The following is a 17,731-nucleotide window of genomic DNA, read 5'->3' on the forward strand; positions in this document are numbered from 1 at the left end:
GGAGGGTTCGGAGCCTGACCCCGGCGCAGGGGGGAGTGAAAGCAGGGAGCAGCAGTGGAGGGGGGCTGCCTGCCGCACCCTGCTCTCCTTGCCCAGGCAAAAGCACGCCTGTGCCCCCTCGCAGGGCAGTAGGGCCAGCCGTCTGTTCCAGGAATAGGGGAGACACTGGCGAAAAGCCCAGAGCCCTGGACATTCCTGTGCCGGAGCTGCGGTAGCGGGGCGGCCCCAGCAGCCTCCCTCCCGCTCCCAGGTGCGGCCGATGCAGCTGGGGGTGTCACCGGGTCAAAGCGAGGGGTGGGGGCACCGGGCTGCAGTCCGGCGGCCGCGGGGCCGAGGGCAGTGCCAGCCCGCCCGCGCCGTGCCCTTGGCGCGGCGGGAAGCGCTAGGACCGGCGCGCCGCGGCCGGCAGCGCTGGCACCGGGACGGGACCGTGCCCTGCAGGCGGCGGCGCCGCGGGAAGGAGCCGGCAGCCCCCGGGGAAACGTGTAAGCGACGCGGCGGTGCCCCGGCTGCCTCGGGAGCGGGTGGGTGCTGGGGCGGAGCGGAGTCCCCGGCAGAAGCAGCGGCGGCGCTGGGGAAGCCCCGGCGGCCGTGCCGCGGCCGTGCCGAGCGGCCGGGGCTGCGGCGGCGGCCCCTGTCCGACCGGACTGTCCGACCGGGCTCCGAACCGGGCGCTCGGCCCCGCTCCTGCCTGGGCTGGGTGCTGCTCCATTCCCTTCCCTTCCCTTCCCTTCCCTTCCCTTCCCTTCCCTTCCCTTCCCTCTACAGCACCGCCGCGGGGCCGGGGAGCCTGTCCCGGGAACGCAGTACCACGGGGCAAGAAACGCTGCCCCTTTCGCCGTGCCCCGAAAGAGCCAGCTGGGGACGGTGTTTGGTTACTCTGCCCACAGGGATGTCACCCGACTTACCGGCCCCGTCAGTCACCTTCCTGTGTCAGTCCCAGCTTTCTCTGAGTGCTGGCTCCCTGTCTGCCCCGCCAGTCGCACATTCCTGCATGGCCTCGGGGGTGCCTGCACCACATGGAACACCTCCAGGGAGCCCTCCCCGTTCTTGGGGTTCCTGGGGCTGTGCCACCGCTCACCTTCCTGCCAGAACAACTTCTACAACCCCATTCGCCTCTTGCAGGCCCTTTGTCCCAGTAGCTGGGCACTCTCCCATGACCCTTTCTATTTGTAGGCTGACCGCTGGGAGCTTGCCCTCCCCCCCTTGCACCATTCCCCATGCAGGTCCTTTCTCCCCAGGCACCATTCCCTGGCTGCCCTCGGTGTGATCTGGCCCAGTGCAGAGGTCCTGGCTGCATTCTGAGTCCAAGGCATGGCCCAAGATTTGTTTGCAGGAGCCTGACCTCGTGTGAAGGCAGAAGAGAGGTGAAGGTACAGACAGAGCAGGGTTTCTAGCACGGCCCTTGACCCAAATCAGTCCAAATCAGTGGTGCCTCACAAGGTCAGGGCACTGCTCTGCTGCACCAGTAAAGGTCTTACTGCAAGAGGTTAGTAAACAGGGTCCCCACTGTTGCTTTTTGTCCTTATCCCTTCAGCGCACTGGTGCTGTCCTGGGAAGAGAGCAAGCAGGTGCTGTAGGGGCTGAAATGGATCAGAAAATGTGGGGAGTGAGGGAAGCTGGCACAGCTGGATGGTAGGAGATAGTGAAATTTATCTGTCATGGTCCTCAGCCTTGTGCAGGGAAGGTGATGGAGGATTTGGTAGAGGAGCACCAGCTGTGCTGCCCTGTTTTCTGCACAGACATATAAGAAATCCTGGCATTCCCTGCCAGGAATGCCCAGAGCATCCCCGAAGGCAAGCTGGATGTCACTGGGACCAGCAGGATGGGAGAGACCAGGCAGCAGTGGAAGAGAAGCCTGTCCTTCACCAGAGCAGGCAGCCCAGCCCTGAGCTACTGCCAGCTACAAGACCCTCCAGTGCTCTCTAGAAAGCTAGGGGTTTGTGGAGCTCCCTTCCTTCTTGAGAAGCCTGCTTTTTTGCAGGGAACCCAGCACCTCCACGACTGCAGATGCAAAGCAGGGCCAGCAGCAGCCCTGCTGGGCACTGCATAGCAGCTCAACTCTGCTGTGAGGCTTCCCAGCTTTAACATCCCAGGACAGAGCACTAGTAAAAGTCAGGTGAGACTTTCCCACCTGCTTGCATGCTCTGGAGATGGCAGATCCTCTGTGGAGAGTGGAGAAAGACAGGGGGTTGGTGATGTCTGCAGCTCCTCCCCAGAAGAGGGGTCTTTGTGGGAAGCCAGACACCACTGCTGTCTTTTGTCATTTGTCTTGCCAGAAAAGAGATTTACTGGGTCTGGGCAGCAGTGTTAGAAGAGCAGGCTGTTTCCCTGGAGACTGAGTCCCTATCAGCTGAGTATGGATGTAGAGAATAAAGCCTGAGGCCCTGAGTCCCTGGGAGGGTAGTGCCAGGAGCCCCTCGTGTCCCTGAGGCACTGGGTCCCTGGCACAAGGGACCCTGGATGTCTCACAGCCCAGGACCAAGGAGAGAAGCAGGCAAGCTGCGTTTTGAGAAGTAACCTATGCCGAGGAGGTGCACTTCAAGCCTTTTCCCATCCCATCCCTGTGGAACACGGGGTTCTCAGGGGACCAGCCAGAACTCCTTCCTCTGTGGCCTGCAGCTGAGCAGCAAGCACAGCCCTGCAGGACAGCTACCGTGCTCAGGGTGACTGTCACAGTCTCATGAGATCCATCCTGACCGTGAAATCTGCTTCCTAACACTATCCCTGCTTTTTTGCACAGTGTGTGTTACCTATAGGCAAACTCTGCTTCTTTAAACCACCTTCAAACAAAAGCTCCTGTTTCTGCCCTCGGACTTCCCTGCTTGCTCCCAGATTTCCCAGCTCCACTCATCCCCAGTCCCCCCATGGGTTAGCACAGTGCGCACAAGCCCACATTTTGGGGTCCCGCTTTGTGCACTTGGCTCCTAGTGCCGTTCATTCCCCCGTCTCCCTGCTGCCCCTCACTGCCTCCTCATCCTCATGGCGGTGGGCCATGAGGGCCGTGCCTGCCGTGCCCCAGGGATGCCTTGGGATGCCTCCCCACCGTGGAATGCCAGACCCTCTCCCACCAGCCACCAGCTGGCCGCTGCTGCGCTCCCCCCACGCTGCTTCCCCAGCCCGGCTCCCGCATTCCGCGGAGCCGCTTAAGCCCGCTCCCGGCTAATTCCTTCCCCGTGCGCCCCCGGAGCTCCCGGGCGCACCCGCGCAGCGCCGCCGCCAGGGGGCAGCGCCGGCCGTGCCTGAGGGGAGCTCCGCTCCGCTCCGCTCCGCGCCGCGCCGGGCCGGGCCGGGCCGGGCCGGGGTCCCCCGAGCCCCTCGGGACGGGGCAGCGAGCGCTGCAAGGGCTGGGAAGCGCCAAGACCCTGCTCCACCCAGGGACCGGCAAGCTCTGCCGCGCTCCCCCGGCAGCACGGCCGCGGGGCGCTGTAGGCTCCCAGCCGCGTACGCAGCCCCTGGTGTGGGGGGTGCAGGACGCCCCGAGGGTTCCCTCCTGCCTGGTCCGTGCTGGAGCAGCCTCTGCCCGCTGCTGGACACTGAGCTGTGCAGAGGGGCTGAGGAAGGGGGGAGAGCAGTCCCAGTGCTGCCCTGGCAGCTGGGCTGCTGGTCATGGCTTTGGCCTGGCCTTCTTTTGATGTCCCGTGTTTGTGCTCCACTGGGTGGCCTGGGGGCCTCGTCTCAGCTTGGGAACCTGCGGAAGCATGACTGGCAAGGGGAAGGAATGATGAACGGCTGGTACTGTTGGAAGCTGTGGGAAAGGGCCCTCCTGGAGACCTCCCTGGGGGATGTTTAGGAGCATTCAGCCACAGATCCGCTGCTGATTCGCCCAAAGGGGAAAGCATGACTGGATGGACTTAGTCTCCAGACAGGATTTAGTCAGCCTTGCCAGACATTTGCACAGAGCGGAATTCCTCCACGCCAGCCAGCAAATGTTGGGCCAGGCACAGACCCGGGCTGGCACGGCGGTGAGAGCTCCTGGACCTGTGTTTGGAGCCCTCATCTCTGCAGGTGGCTGTGTGCCATGGTCCCCCTGGTGCCAGTGACCACAGAGACTGCAGGGAGCAGGCTGGCAGGGAGAACAGGTAGGCACCTGGGCTCTGCTCTGCCATGCAGGGTGGGCAGACTCTGGCTTCAGCAGCATTCCCAGAGAGCTGGAGCATGGCTCTGTCTGCTGCCACCAAGGTGCCTCGGGAAGGCTGATGGGGAGCCATTGCTTCAGGCTATCCTCCAGAGCTGGCATTCACCCATCCTACAGAAAGCCTTGTGCCTTTTAGATGCTTCTCAGAGACCCTGGGAGTCACTGGGTACCTGGCTTCACTGGGCTGTGGATGGACTTTATAAAAGGGGGAACAGGACCACACAGCAGCTGCCACCCCTCTTCCTCTCACCAGGTTCCCAGCAGCTCACAGCTCCCCTGCAGTGTTTTACAAGTGTGGCTGAGTGCCAGCCAACTTCTTTCTTAATGGCTGTGCTCCATCGTGGGAGACTGGTGCTGCCAGTTAAGGAGGAGGATATGCCCCCGGCAGTGCTTCAATGGGCCAGATGACCTTGGCTATAGAGTGGCTCCCTCTGCCAGCACCAGCTCCATCCTCAGCCAAGGAGACCTGGAGTGACACCATGACAGGGTGCTTGGGGTGATCTGTGCCCTGAATGCCGCAGGGTGTTCCTGCCTGCCGCTGAGCCAGGGATTGACCCTGCCTCCTCTGGTACAAGTGGGAGCCTGAACTGTGTGTCTTGAGTTTATCCAAGTCTCAGCTTGGGCCCTGGCAGGTGGAGACTGCCTGCGGTGAGGTAACATTTCACCCTTGGCCCTTGGCGGCACAGCTGTCACTCAGTAACTAGCACCAGCAGCTCAGCTGCTAATTGGTACCATTAGCCAGTATTTACTCCCTTAATGCTTGTAGGAGAAAGCAAATGGGCAGCTGGAGCTCAGGAGAGGGCAGCAGCAATGCAGTGAGGGAGGCAGAGGGATGGGGATGGAGGGGTTGCTTGTGGAAGGATTGTGCCCAGGAGATGGTGAGGATGAGCCACCTTCAGAAGTGGTTTGGGCAGAGGGGCTTTTGTGTCCCCCAGTGTGACAGCAGGGAGATGTCCTGTGTCCCAAAGATGCTGCTGTTCCAATGGGGCAGGCTGAGAGGGGGCTGGAGCTTGACTGGACCCCACTGTCCCTGCCAGGTCCCAGGAGCCCTGTAGCACCACGGGCCCCTTGCTGAGCTGTGACCAATCAGCGGACAATGGGATTTGTTTCTGCTTGCCCAGCTGGAAAACACCCATGGCCCTGTCACTGGGCTGGAGGCGCATGGAGGCCCTTCCTTGTCATGTCTCCAGACCATTTGCTCACGAGGGCTGTGAGTGCCTCGGGGGAAGTGGTGTCACCACATTGCATCTCAGTGCTACCAGCGAAGGGCGATGCCCAGCATGGGGAGGTGGCAGGGGCAGCAAGGGCCTCCATTTCCCCTGCCTTTCCTTGCAGGGTTTCACCCAGGGCTGCTCTGCTGCTGGCAACGAGGTCCTGCTGCCCTCAGCCCACTAGTGAAGAAGTCACAGGCAGCTGCCTGACTTTATCCCTGCAGGTCTGGTTGTGCAAGGAAGCAGAGGGACGACAGGATGCTGGAGGTCTGCGTGGCTCCCTGCAAGCGGTGATGTGCCAGCTGGATCCCTGTGCCACAAGCAGAGCTCAGGAGGGTATCGCAGCCCACTCCTTCCCCACCGTGTCCCAGCAAGGCTCAGGCCAACAGGTGAGCATGACCTCTCTTCTACCACCTCATCCCAAAATACAGGGCAGGGCACCAAGAGCCCCGAGATCACCATCAGGAGTCCTGCAAGCAATGACTGGAGATCTCCCACCCCAAAAAGAGTCTGCCAGCAGCTCTTCAGCCAGGATCCTGCTCCAGGGTCAGCCAGGACCAGCAAGGGAATAGCAAAACTAAAATGATCAGTCCCCGAGCCACTTGCTGACCTCAGCAACAGGCTGAGATGCTTTGTTGGCTATCAAAGCATCCATGATCACTGCAGTCTTGTTATAACTGGGTTCCCAGAAGGTTTTTCTGCCCCCATTAGCTAATAGATTAATAACCTGCTGGCACTTGACAGACGTTCAGCATCTTCTGTGTTTCCCTTCACATGACTGATTAAAATGCCCCTTTTCCCCCTTTCCCTGTACAGCTGCCTTGTCACACATACAGGCAGTTGAATACAGCTGCTGATCTGTTTGCCATTCCACTCCTGCCTGCCTGCTCTGCCTTTCAGACATACTGGCTCTCTGTTTCTCTGCTCTGTGGCACCAAGGGCCAGCATAGAGGTTCTGTGAGCTGATCTGCCCATGCCTTCCTCTGGAATGGGGCAGGCAACATCCAATAGAGGGAAATGCAGTCAGAGTGGGTCATGCTCACAAAGGGAAGGGTGCTTTTGCAATGGAAAAGAGAGCTGGATGGCTAGATGTAGTCCCTGGCCTCAACTGTGCTGCAGGCTGATGGCCGTGCCGTGCCTCAGTTTACCTTGTCCCTAGCACTGGCACATTACAGGGAAAGGGAAACCTCATTGCAGAGGAGGGCTGGTGTATTAATTAATGTATGGTTGCAAAGTGCTTGCAAATCTCCAAGGAAAACGGTGGATGTGGGTGCCAAGTGTAAAGGATTCTGGAAACATGAAGTGCCTGCAAATACTGCCTAGCTCCTCAGGCCCTAAAACACTGATATTGCCCAAGAGGCGCTAAAAATATTCCTTTAGCTCCTATGATGCAATATCCACTGCCTGGAATAAATCTCCCTTTTTGCTCTTGCTTTCCAAACCAGCTGTTTGTTTGTTTTCCCCTTTTAGGATTTCACAGCTTTAGTTAAAGCAGGGAATTGCTACAAGGGAGGAGGGGGGAAAAAAAAAAGCAGCTTTTGTGAAAGGTTTGGCAGCAAGCATCACTGAGGGGAGAGCACTTTGCCTGTTTGTTCTGCCTGTCACAAACTAGCTGTGAGCAGAGCGTACAAATTGGGCTCCAGGTGATGGCATTGCAATGCCTGCAGTGCATGTTCGAGTTTTCAGAAAGAAAACTCAAAGGGCTGGGCAGCTTCAGTCCCACCAGCATGTTCTGGTAAGCTTGTCCATGGGACTCCCAGCCTTATGTAAGGGAGAAGCTTTGCTGGCTGCCTTCCTCCCTTGCTTTCTCCCTTTGCTCTGGGGAGCGCAGCAATCTGCCAACAGCAGCAGCGTGTTCTGGCACTGAGCTGCTGCTTTGGGGATGGAGAGGGTGGGAACACAGCAAACCCCGGGCCCCACTCGAGGCTGCCTTCTCTCCTTGCCCAAATTACACAGGGGAGAAACATCCAGCTCTGGGGGTCATGCAGTGGTAGTCCCAGTGCTGGGAAAAGCACAGCAGTTTCCAGTTTGGAGCAGAGACTGTTTTTGTAGCTGTTTGCTATTTCTAAGAGGTTTGTTATTGTACACACTGAGGTGAAGATGATAACATGAGAGTCACTAGGGAACAGAGGGTTCTTCAAATGCAACACCTTTGCCAAAATGAAGCAAGGCCACTTGGCCCTGCAGCAAGAGCTCATGTTTGTGGGGCAATAAATGAGTTGTTATTGGCTGTGGAATTTGTTACCTTCCCATGCACCGTAGAGGAACTGTGTCACCCCTCTGAAACTGCATGCTGCCATTGCCATTACACAACCCAAGGAGGTGTATCACTCTTGGGAGCAGCCGAGCTCCCTGAGGGGCTAAAGTGCCTCTGCGGAGAAGAGACTTTTGAGCAAAATGTCTCCTGTCCTGCAGCAGTCAGGGCTGGATTTTAAAGGAACTCACTCTCTCCCAGACTTAGCCTGCTTCACCCCACGGTGTCTTGCTCGCTCCAGGTCTTCTGCGTGCACAAGAGAACCATCGTTAGACCCTGTCCTGCAAGCTGGCGATGGGTGGGGGCACAGGTCTGTGCAGGGGAGCAGGCAGCAGCCGGTGCTGTGCTTAGGAGCTGGAAGCCGCCTCTCTCCGTGCCTCTCCTGGGGTCTCTCTGCTGGCCTCCTGTCTGCCTGCGGTCACCAGGGGCTGGGACGCTGCTCAGCGCTAATGGATTTCATCCCCCATCTCCAGTGAGAGGTGTCTCTGTGGAGAGATGTTTGATTCCAGTGATTGGGGAGTGGCCGTGCAGACAGGACCAGAGCTGCAAATTAGAGAACATTTAATCCTGTGCTTTGGTGATGGTAAGTGCTACGTGCCCTGCTGCTGAAAGCCTGGGGTGAGGCAGCGGCTACTCCCGCCCTGTCCTGAAGGAGAAACTTCCTGGAACATCCATTCAAAGGTAAATTTTGTGGTGTTTCTCCTCCCGATGGGGTCTGAGGTTATAATAGTTGAGGCTGAGAGCCTTGTCCTGGCTTCTGGAAGCACATGTGTCAGTTTGGCTGGGCAGCGCCAGTCTGGACCTGGGCTCAAGTTCCTGGGGGAATCAGTTCTCACAGCTTTTAGTCTGTGCTAAAGTTGGAGCTTATATAGAAAAATAAAATTGTAGAGATGCTCAAATTTTCGCTCATGCTGCTGAGCAGCAAGTGTGGATATCACAAGGAGAAACATGGTGCCAAAGCTGCTGTGGCATCCATGTTCCAGGGACTAATAAGGGGGCTTGTGGTGCTCTGTGAGTGACAAAATGGCACATTCAGAGCTAGAGAGGTGACACAAGGCATCTCAAGCAGGTGACCTTGCTTTTCTGTTTTGTTTGGATTCTACAGAGAAGAGAGGAGAGAACAGATGAGGCGAGAGGAGCGGTCTTGTCTGTGTTGCAGCTTACCCAGAAGATCTTCCAGATCAGAATGGCTTACAGAAAAGGGACTGAGGAAAGGCAGGCCCAAGGCCTGGATCTGTCATTGCCTGGGAGATGCAGCCTGGGAGCTTTAATTGGAGATGAGAGCTTTTAAATTTAATTTGATCTGATATGGATCTTAAATTTAAGAAAAGAGCCTCCTGTTGTATTATCTGGCAGCATTGTCTGCCGCTCTGCTCATGTTGTTAGTGTACCCTACTATCTGCCCCCAGAAGCCCATAACCATGACAAATATCCATGGCCAGGGCAGAGGGAGAGGTCCAGCTGTGGAGGCTGCTACTGAGCAGATCAGTGAAGAGGTCTTTTCCACAGGGTAAGACTTGCAGTGTCATTGTTGCAGACCAGAAAGCACCAGTAGCTGTCTCAGCCCTGTTATCACTGCCTTTTTCTTGGGCTTTGAGGACTTTTTGCTTATGTGGCAATGTTTTCTATGTCTGTCTTAAAATACAAGCTTGGTGCTTGGATTCTGCAGGAAGATGTGTGTTAGAGATTATCTTGCTGAGAGAGCGTGAGAACGAAAATCTGCCAGAGCTTTTGGGGGTGTTTTAACTTCTGGTTTTAATTTCTAACCCAAACTGATCACCATCTGCAGAGAATTTTCTGAGGCTGTTTATTAATGGAGCAAATGTTTTAATGGTCAAAGCTGCTTCAGGGACTTTCTGGTGCCACTGCCTGTGCCTGCATAGCACAGACACAGGGCCTGGTTTTCCTTTAAACACCCAGCTACATAAAAAAATATTTCTGTCACTGTTTAACCGCACAGATATAAGGTTAAATTCAGGTGCACTCCCCTCTGCTGGGGGACAAAGTACCTGAGGAATCCTCCACGTTTGCACTTCAGCTGAGCAACATGCTTTGATCACAGCAGAGTAGATATCCATTCTGGAGAGATAGGAACCTAGAGGCAGCAGCCGGAAAAAACTAATCTTAGAGTTTGTGCCTGCCCTTTGGATACTGAATACACACAGTACTTATATCCTCCAAACATAGGGGGATTGCTAAGGTGCACAGGGCTCTGCACATTGACCCATCCTGGGCAGCACCACCAGGAATACACAGTGCAAAAAGCTGTCTTCAATCCTCTCTGTCACTTATAGGATGGCAAATGGTTTGGGTTGAAAGGGGCCTTAAGAATCATTAAGTTCCAATCCCCCTGCCCTGGGCAGGGATGCCACCCACTAGATCGCTAGCTGAAGAAAGTTATTTTTATATATTCAAGAAAGTTATTTATTTTTATATTATATATATAATATATATATTAATTTATATATATAATGAATAAATTTATACACACATATATACATGTGTGCAAAGCATCTTCCGAGGTTGATGTTACAGCTGGTAACATGGTTGGTTTTCCTTGGTGCTGAAAATAAGGCGCCTATGCATATATATATGTGTGTGTGTGTGTATAAACATGCATATGCATATTTGTGTGCACATATATATATACTCAGCCGTATATATGTAAACGTCTATATATCACACCCTTATGTGGTGACTGCCAGCAGAGTGGTTTTGTCTGAATTAGAATGCAGCATGTGGGACAAGTGAGGAACATAGCGAACTAGGGGCCAGTTCCACTCCATTTAGAGCCGTGATTTAATGCATGGCTCCCTTTAGAGCTGCAGTATCCACTAATGCATGGACGTGCAGGGAAGCCCGGCGCTGGGTGCCGCTCCGGAGTCAGAGGGTGCTAGCTTTGCCTTCCTTCCCCCAAGGAGCCGGCGGGCCGGGCAGGTTCCCGCCAGATGCGGGGCGTGGAGAGGGGTGGGCACGGAAATGGGGGGAGCCTGGCGCGGGCGGGCCCGGGGAAGCGGCAGCGGCGGAGCGCGGGGAGCGCGGCGCAGGTGGGTGTAGCCCGGGCTGCTGCCCGCCGAGGAGCCGTGCCTCCTCTCACCCCTCTTCTCCCGGGGCGAGGGGGAACGGGGAGCTGGCGGGAAGCGGGAAAACCCGCCGCCTCTCCCACGCGGGAACCTCGTGGCACTGAGGACGGCGAGAGGCGGGGTTTAGAAGGCGGTTCGGAGGCGGCGGGGTTCCATCCGCGCCGGGGACGGGAGGATACGGCGGGCAGCGGCGGGCGCTCGAGTTCGAGGTATCGGCTCAAAGTCGCCGAGCTTTTGGCCACCCCGGCTCCCTCCGAGGCTCCGCGCGGCTTTCAAAGCTGCCGGGTGCGTGGGGAGCCTTCAGAGGGAGCGGGGCATTCCCCCAGCGCAGGATTCGGCGCCACAGCGTGGGGAGAGGCGGCGTGCGAGTCGCGGCTTGGGGGACCGGGCGGGGGGTGTGTGATGCATAGATGCTGCTTTTCGGGGGGAGCCCTTCCTTGCTACCTTGCACGGCAACTACAAATACCCTTTCATAGTTACTGCTGCGGGGAGAGCATGTCGTTTTTGGGGATGCGAAGCGGAGCGGCCAGCACGTGGCTCTGGGGATGCAAAGCGCAGCGATGCTCTGATGCTTGGGATGCAGGACTTCCCCGAGGGGTCTGTGCCGCGGTCCTCTGGCTGCAGAGGTGCACATCCCTGCCGAGTGGTGCGTGTGCACGGCAGTGTCTGCCAGCCTGCCAGCCGCGGGTGTGGGGGGGACCCGCTGCCAGGTGCGTGGGCAGGGTGCCATGTGCTGCTGTGCGAGAAGTGGGGCAGAGCCCCCTTGACTGGCAGAAAAAACTGCGGGGTCGGGGTTGCCCCAGGTCCTTCTCAAGAAAATGCTCCCAGTTGGCTGTGGGATGTTGTGGATTATTTCAGTGCATGTTTCTCTCCATTCCTGGGTAAGCCGTCAGCATTAATGGAGAGCTGGTCCAGGCAGAAGTGCCAAGAGCTCCTGTGAAGCCCTTTTGTGCTGTCCTCCTCACCTCTGTAGTTAAATCTGAGCCTCACACCCCTGCTAGATGCTAATGCTGCCAGACCAACACAGCCCCTGCCTGTACTCACCAGCGCTCCCATCTGCCTCTCGGGAATGGGCTGTGGAATTGCAGACTGTGTGGGAAGGCAGCAGCATCTAAGCCCTTGAGCTGTGGGATCGCAGACAAGTAAAGCCTGTGTCCTTGATCCCAGGGCTAGGGGCTGCAGGAGGAATTTGTGCAGCTGTTGGCCACAGCTGGATGCACTTCCCGACTGCTCTGAAACAGAAAACAACCCAATGGCCCCTCAGTAGCCTGTTGCGAGCAGACATAGTTGAGGGACTTCTGTGAGTGCTGACGTGGGAAATCCCACTCTCCTTCTGCACTGCATCCTGGCTTGGTGACATTGTTCCCACTCACCAGCACCTGCGAGCTGCTGGACAGCCTCAGGCTCCCTCCAGTCTGCCTTCTCTGCAAAGCTGTCTCAGGATGTGACTGTGCAGGGATGCTTTTCCCTTGGGTTCACTGGTTGTCTTTGTGCAGCTCATGGGCATGATAGTGTCAGTCCAGTGCTGACACCACACATACAGCCCCCAAAGCACTCCTGCTCCTGCCATTGTTTTTTGCTCCTGGCAAAGACAGGTAGGCTTGCTCTTGGCTCACCAAAAAGCTTTTGAAAGAGCAAAGGCACTTTCTTCTCAGCACCAAGGGCTGTTACATCAGCCCCAAAAGATGCTTTTGCAGGATGACTTGTCCACCCACAACTACTGCAGACAAGAGGTAGAGGCTGTACCAGATACCTGAAGAAATTGAATTCAGCTTAAATCAGCAGATGTGGCACCAGCACACAGGACAGTATGGTACCTGCATCCTGCAATTGTCCCTCTTCTCCATTCCTCACCAAGCTGCATAATTAACTACTGGCATCAATCCCTCAGCATGGCATCGCTGCTCTCATTATCTTGGGCTGGGAGGTGTTAATGAGCCTCTTCCTCGTTGAAGATGAGCCATGGGCTTTGTTGTTGCCCTGGCCTGACCTGTCTTATTCCTCGTTGTGGTATGGGGGTAAGCCAGGGTGGGGAGCACAAGGCATGCGCTCACCCACTCCCATGCTGCACCTTCTTCACTGCCCAGCTTCATTCCCAGTTCTCCTGGCAGAGGCAGGGCTTAGGGACCAGCCCACTGGGAAAGAGGGAGCCCACGATCACTTGTGTGCCCAGTCCAAATGGGAAGGCACCAGCCACTGGCTTTAGGAAGCCAGCAAACAGCTTCTGGTGGTTTCCATGGGACACATGTAGATCTTGGTTGGTTTTGTTCAGTGCAACGTCCAGGCCCTTGGCAAGTGTTACAGAAGCTGCAACACCAGCTCTCATCCATGGAATTCTGTTTGCTTGCAGTCCTTGCCAGCTCCGTACTGACCCAACAGCCTAAACCTCGCTTACCTGCCTGTGCCTTCCCAGCACTGAGCTCTGTCCTGAGACCCCTGCCAGCCCAGCACTGCAGGACTGCCAGCTCTCACAGGCTCATCTCCGTGCTAACTTGTACTCAGCTGCCAACAGAGGCCCAAAGCACTACTCAAAATGAGCTACAGGCACTGGCAGCTGGGCAGGAGCCAGGGTTTTGCTAGCCACACAGCTATCTTGATTTGATTAAGCAGTGCTATAAAGACTAATTGCTTCTTAGGTTAAGAGTGTGCAAGATGTGGGAAGGGGAAAGAAGTGTGTAGAGTAGGGGACGAGCTTGGATGGTTTGGTTACATCAGGATGTGTGGTCTGGAGGGACTCAGCTCCCCAACTGCGGCTGCAGCACAGTTCTCCACCCCATCTTCCACTCCAGAGTCTGTGGACCTAGCTGAGGGTTGGGGGGAGGCTGTACAGGGGCTCTGGGGTCCCTGTGTAGGAGAGGAGCTGTGATGAGGAGCTCAGATGCATGAGGAATGCATTTGAGGATTATTGTTCCGGTAAGACAAGGGAAGTTGTTGCATAAGAATAACACTAGTAAGTTCTTTGTAATTTCGTTGTTGGTGGCAGTGGTCTGAAAAATGTCCCTGTTGTGACCTGTTGGTCCTGCTCTGACTTGGAGCAAGCTTTTTCCTGGTCTTGTCACTCCCCAAGAAAGGGAAGCTCAAAGCTGTGTATGTGTGGCTGTCATGCACTAAGTGTGACACAAATTGGTGAGCCTGGCATTCTGGGTGCAATGCTCAAGGCTCTCTTTCAGCCTCTTGGTTAAGCAGTGGGTGAGCACAGTCAGGCTTCATCTCCAGGAGACCAACTTTCCTCAGGGCCAAAAGAGAGCAGAGACCTATTGCTTGCCTGGTGACTCGTGCAAAAGCTGCCAGCAGGAAGTCAGGCAGATTTCCGCAGAGCCTCCTTGCTTCTTCCCATCACACGACTGCCAGTGAGACTTGCTTTAGTTCATTTCCTTTAGAACTAGTCTGATAGGAAGGCACCTTGCTGTGAAATTTCCAGCTGGAAATTCATGGAGTGAGCAGACCAGGTAGCTGCAGAGGGAGGAGGCAGGCAGGGGCTGGAGGTGAAGAGCAGGGCTCGGAGGGCTGTGACTGGGAGGGCAGCAGCAGTGGGACTGGAGGGCTGTGCCATCAACCTCCCACCTGCCGAGCAGCCTGCTCTGTCCTCATCCTGAGGCTCAGTCATGGCAGCAGGACTGTGTCATCAGCTGTGCAGTGCCAGGGACAAGCCATCCACCTGAATGTGTGTCTGTGTCCCCAGACTGACACTGAATGGCTCCAGCTCTTGCAAAGCTGCTGTGGAGAAGGGTGTCCTGCCTGGGTTGCTCTGCTTGGTGTTTCCTTTGCTGCCCAAGCTGTGGTTCCAAACATGGTCCTCATCCCTGCCTGGTTAATTTGGCCCAGCACCTCCAAACATGGATGCAGTTTACACCTGTGGCTGAGGGCCTGTTCACCTGGCTCGAGCCTGTGAGGGCTTTGGAGTTTCCCTAGAGTTTTTGTGCATGGTCCTGGTAAACCCTCAAACTCCCTTGTTTGAAGCTTGGGGATAACTCCTGGACAACAGCCAGGGAGGAAGGAGGGACTGGTGACACATCTGGCTTCTCAGTCCTGCCCAAGGCTCAGGGTTGAAGGAGATGCCAACCTTATCTGCCTTGCCTGCTCCGCCTGTGACAGGTGGTGTAATTTCCTGGCCACAGGACCAAGTTGGAGGCAATTCCATTTTTTTATCCTCCCTTAGTGCTGTACCCTCAACTCCTTGATGGTATTTGCTCTGGACTGGACTTTAGCCCCCACAGGGAGCCCGCTGCTGCAGGATGCACACAGTGCATGGTGCTTTCATCCCATCACAGTTTGTAGGTGTTGGGCTGTGGCTGAGGATGGCAGGGTTGGGTGGATCTTCATGGCATCCCGGCAAGAGCAGGAGTGTTATCCACTAACCACAGGAGGACACAGACCAACGGCAACACAGCCAAGCTATTATGGAGTGATCCACCCTACCCTGCAGCTTCTCCTTCTCATCTTCACACCCACTCCTCGTGGCAACACAAGGCTGGTGTGTCTGTGTGGTGAGCCACATCAAGACACTGATCTGCTAGCATGCTTCTGAATAGGGCTGGAGGCAGCAGCTGTGGGGTGCCCACATGATGTGGGTCAGAATCCATGTCTTGCAGGGGGATGTGGAAGGTGCTGGAGAGCACTGCGCTCCTCCTGCCTGGGCTCTGCAGCTGGGCTCCAAAAGTGGAGCCTTTGACCAGAAACAAAACCCGGCATCAGTAAATAGCCTGGCAATTGATACTCAATGCACAATCTGCTGTGCCTCCCTTCCTTCCCTGTGGCTGTGAAGGGGATGCAGTGTGTCAGAAGAGACTGCTTCAGCAAGGCTCAGGCCCTGGGCTCCCTATCACTAGCATCACTGTGGAGGTACATCAGCATCCACCCAGGCAAGCCCTGACAAGACACCTTGCCAGATGGCCAGCTCACCTCAGTGGAGGCTGCTGCAACCTTGGGTCTCCCAGCAGGGTGTCTAGAGCCTCCTTCATCTCCTCTGCTCCCACGTTAATCTGGGGAGGCTGAGAGGCTTCTGGGCCTGCCAGCCAATGCCAGTGGCTGCAAAGTGCCATTTCCATAAGAGCAGAGCACTTGGTGGCTCTCATCCAGAGTTTTTCATGCTTCCCTGAAACATCCTGAGGATGCTCAGGGTGCCAGACAGGCCACGATACCACGGCTGTGGCACACTGGGCGGTGGCTGTTTGCAGCAATGTAGCAGCACAGGCTGGGATTTGGAGGGGATGTGACTTGCTCTTTCCCAGCTTGTGGCTGGGCTTATTATTGTTGGTTGTGTGTGAGATTCTGTTTTGATGGCATTTGGGCAGACACAGCCGTCCCCACCTCCTGTTTGCTTTCCCCGCCTGATCCTACTTGCATAAAGATTTTCCTGTTTGCCGCTGTTTAGCCACGGCCAGTGCCAAGGGTGGGAGGTTCGGGCTCTGACTTACTTGCTCCGAAGGAGGTGTCTGCCTCAAGTCTTGCTTTGGCTCCTCGTGTGAGACCTCAGTCCTGCCAGGCTGTTAGGGGAAGCTGGGTGCCAGGGATGGTGCTTCTGCCCTGGGTGTTTGCTCCAACTCCTTTGCTTGCACCACATCGCTGACAGCACACTGCCTCCTCGGCTTCCACTCCTCGGTCCACAGATCGTGTGTTGCACTCACAGCTCCTCTGTGTCTGCCACGGAACAGGGATATGGCAAACCCAGCTCTCAGCAGGCAGCATCTTCCCTGCTGGGAAATCCTGCAGGCATATGTGGCTCCTCGAGTCCCTTCAGCTCCTGGCACCCGTGGGGACGGCTTTACCCCACTCTTTGGAAATGGCTGCAGCTTTGGAACTGAGTGGATTTGGCACAAGCAGACCCACACAGGGCATCCACCCCTTCTCTTTCCTTTTGTTTCTGGGGATTGTGGGGTGTCCCTTGGCTGGCACAAAGTGGGTTTTTGATGTGAGGGAGTCATAGACACTCCCTGTCTCTTGGAGCAGAGCCACTGTGAAATAGCTGCATGTAGCATCTGAAGCTAGTTCAGGATTTGTAAGATGCTGTGGTTGTCCAGGCAGTGAGCAGGTTCTTGGCAGGATAGGTGGCTGACAGACAGACTGCACAGGACCCTGACAAGTCCTAAAACCTGCTTCTGTGCTCACCATCCCCTTTCTCAGTAGGGCTGAGACATTTAATGCCAAAAGCAGCGGTCAGCCAGGGCCCCTATTCTGAGCTGGCCTGCAAGCAAAAGGCCCTTTTGGTCTGTGGGGACCCAAAATAGCCTATGTATTTCTGTCCTGGCCACTGGGACATGCAGAGGGCAGAGCCAGCCTCGACTCACCACAGGTCAGTGGTGGTTGGCTCCTGCATGTCTGTCCCATCCTCTGCCAAGGGGGCTGCTGCTCAGTGGGGAGGAATTTCCTCTCTGAATTTTGGAAACTAAGGAGATGGTGACACCAAGGGAAGATTGTGTTGTTCTGGCTTTGGTTTCATTTCTCTGTCCTCCACTAAATTGGAAACAGCTGTGCAGCCCAGACCAGCCTCTAAAAAACTGCTGAGGGGGAGCAAAACGATCTCTGCTCCTGGGCCACTACCCCAAACAGGACTTGCAGTCTTCTGCTGGGCTCTGCAGGTACAACGGCAAGGTTCACTTTGCCCAGCCCTGGGGATGCTCTCCCACCTTCTTGGGGGCAGCAGCTCAGCAGCTCCCACTGGGTTTGGGCAGCTCTTGCCTGTGGAGGGTCCTGCCAGTTCTGCACCTTTGAATTTGGCTCCATAGAGGAAGGAGCCCAAGCTGGAAGGACAGCCTCTCTCCTGGGAGGTCAATGTGCTGTGGGGGTGCAGGAGGTGGCCAGGTGGCAGTGTGCAGGGGCTTGCTGCAGGCAAGCTGCTGGTTGGCTGCTGGCTTTTCCTGCTCTTCTAGAAGGATCCCTCTTTGGGAACAAGTGAGTGAGGGCTCAGACTCTTCGTGGAAAGGAAGTTCCTGTAAAGTGCAGGGTGGCATTTGGGGTGCAAGAGGGGTTGAGCTGAACCCTCCAAGCCCCTTCTGCCTTTCCCCTCACAGCAGGACTGTTTTGAGGACCTCTCAAACAGAATGTA

At 56.1% G+C, this 17,731-nt stretch overlaps 1 protein-coding gene across 4 annotated transcripts in view; it reads left to right on the plus strand.

The window, feature by feature from the left end:
- Positions 1–271: 271 nt before the first annotated feature.
- The window catches only part of SLC29A1 (solute carrier family 29 member 1 (Augustine blood group)), a 33,167-nt gene continuing 15,707 nt past the window's right edge, over positions 272–17,731 (plus strand). Inside the window, exons 1-2 of one of the 4 annotated variants that reach the window (XM_039697729.1) lie at positions 272–485; positions 5,574–5,738. The gene's annotated coding sequence lies outside the window, so the exon portion shown is untranslated. Of the gene's footprint in view, positions 486–5,573; positions 5,739–10,595; positions 10,651–10,727; positions 10,896–17,731 lie in introns of those variants that run through there. The other 3 variants (XM_039697722.1, XM_039697724.1, XM_039697725.1) reach the window with 3 other exon arrangements.

Source organism: Passer montanus, unplaced genomic scaffold, assembly GCF_014805655.1.
Source record: "Passer montanus isolate IOZ18808 unplaced genomic scaffold, ASM1480565v1 scaffold12, whole genome shotgun sequence".
In the NCBI taxonomy this organism is placed as follows: domain Eukaryota; kingdom Metazoa; phylum Chordata; class Aves; order Passeriformes; family Passeridae; genus Passer; species Passer montanus.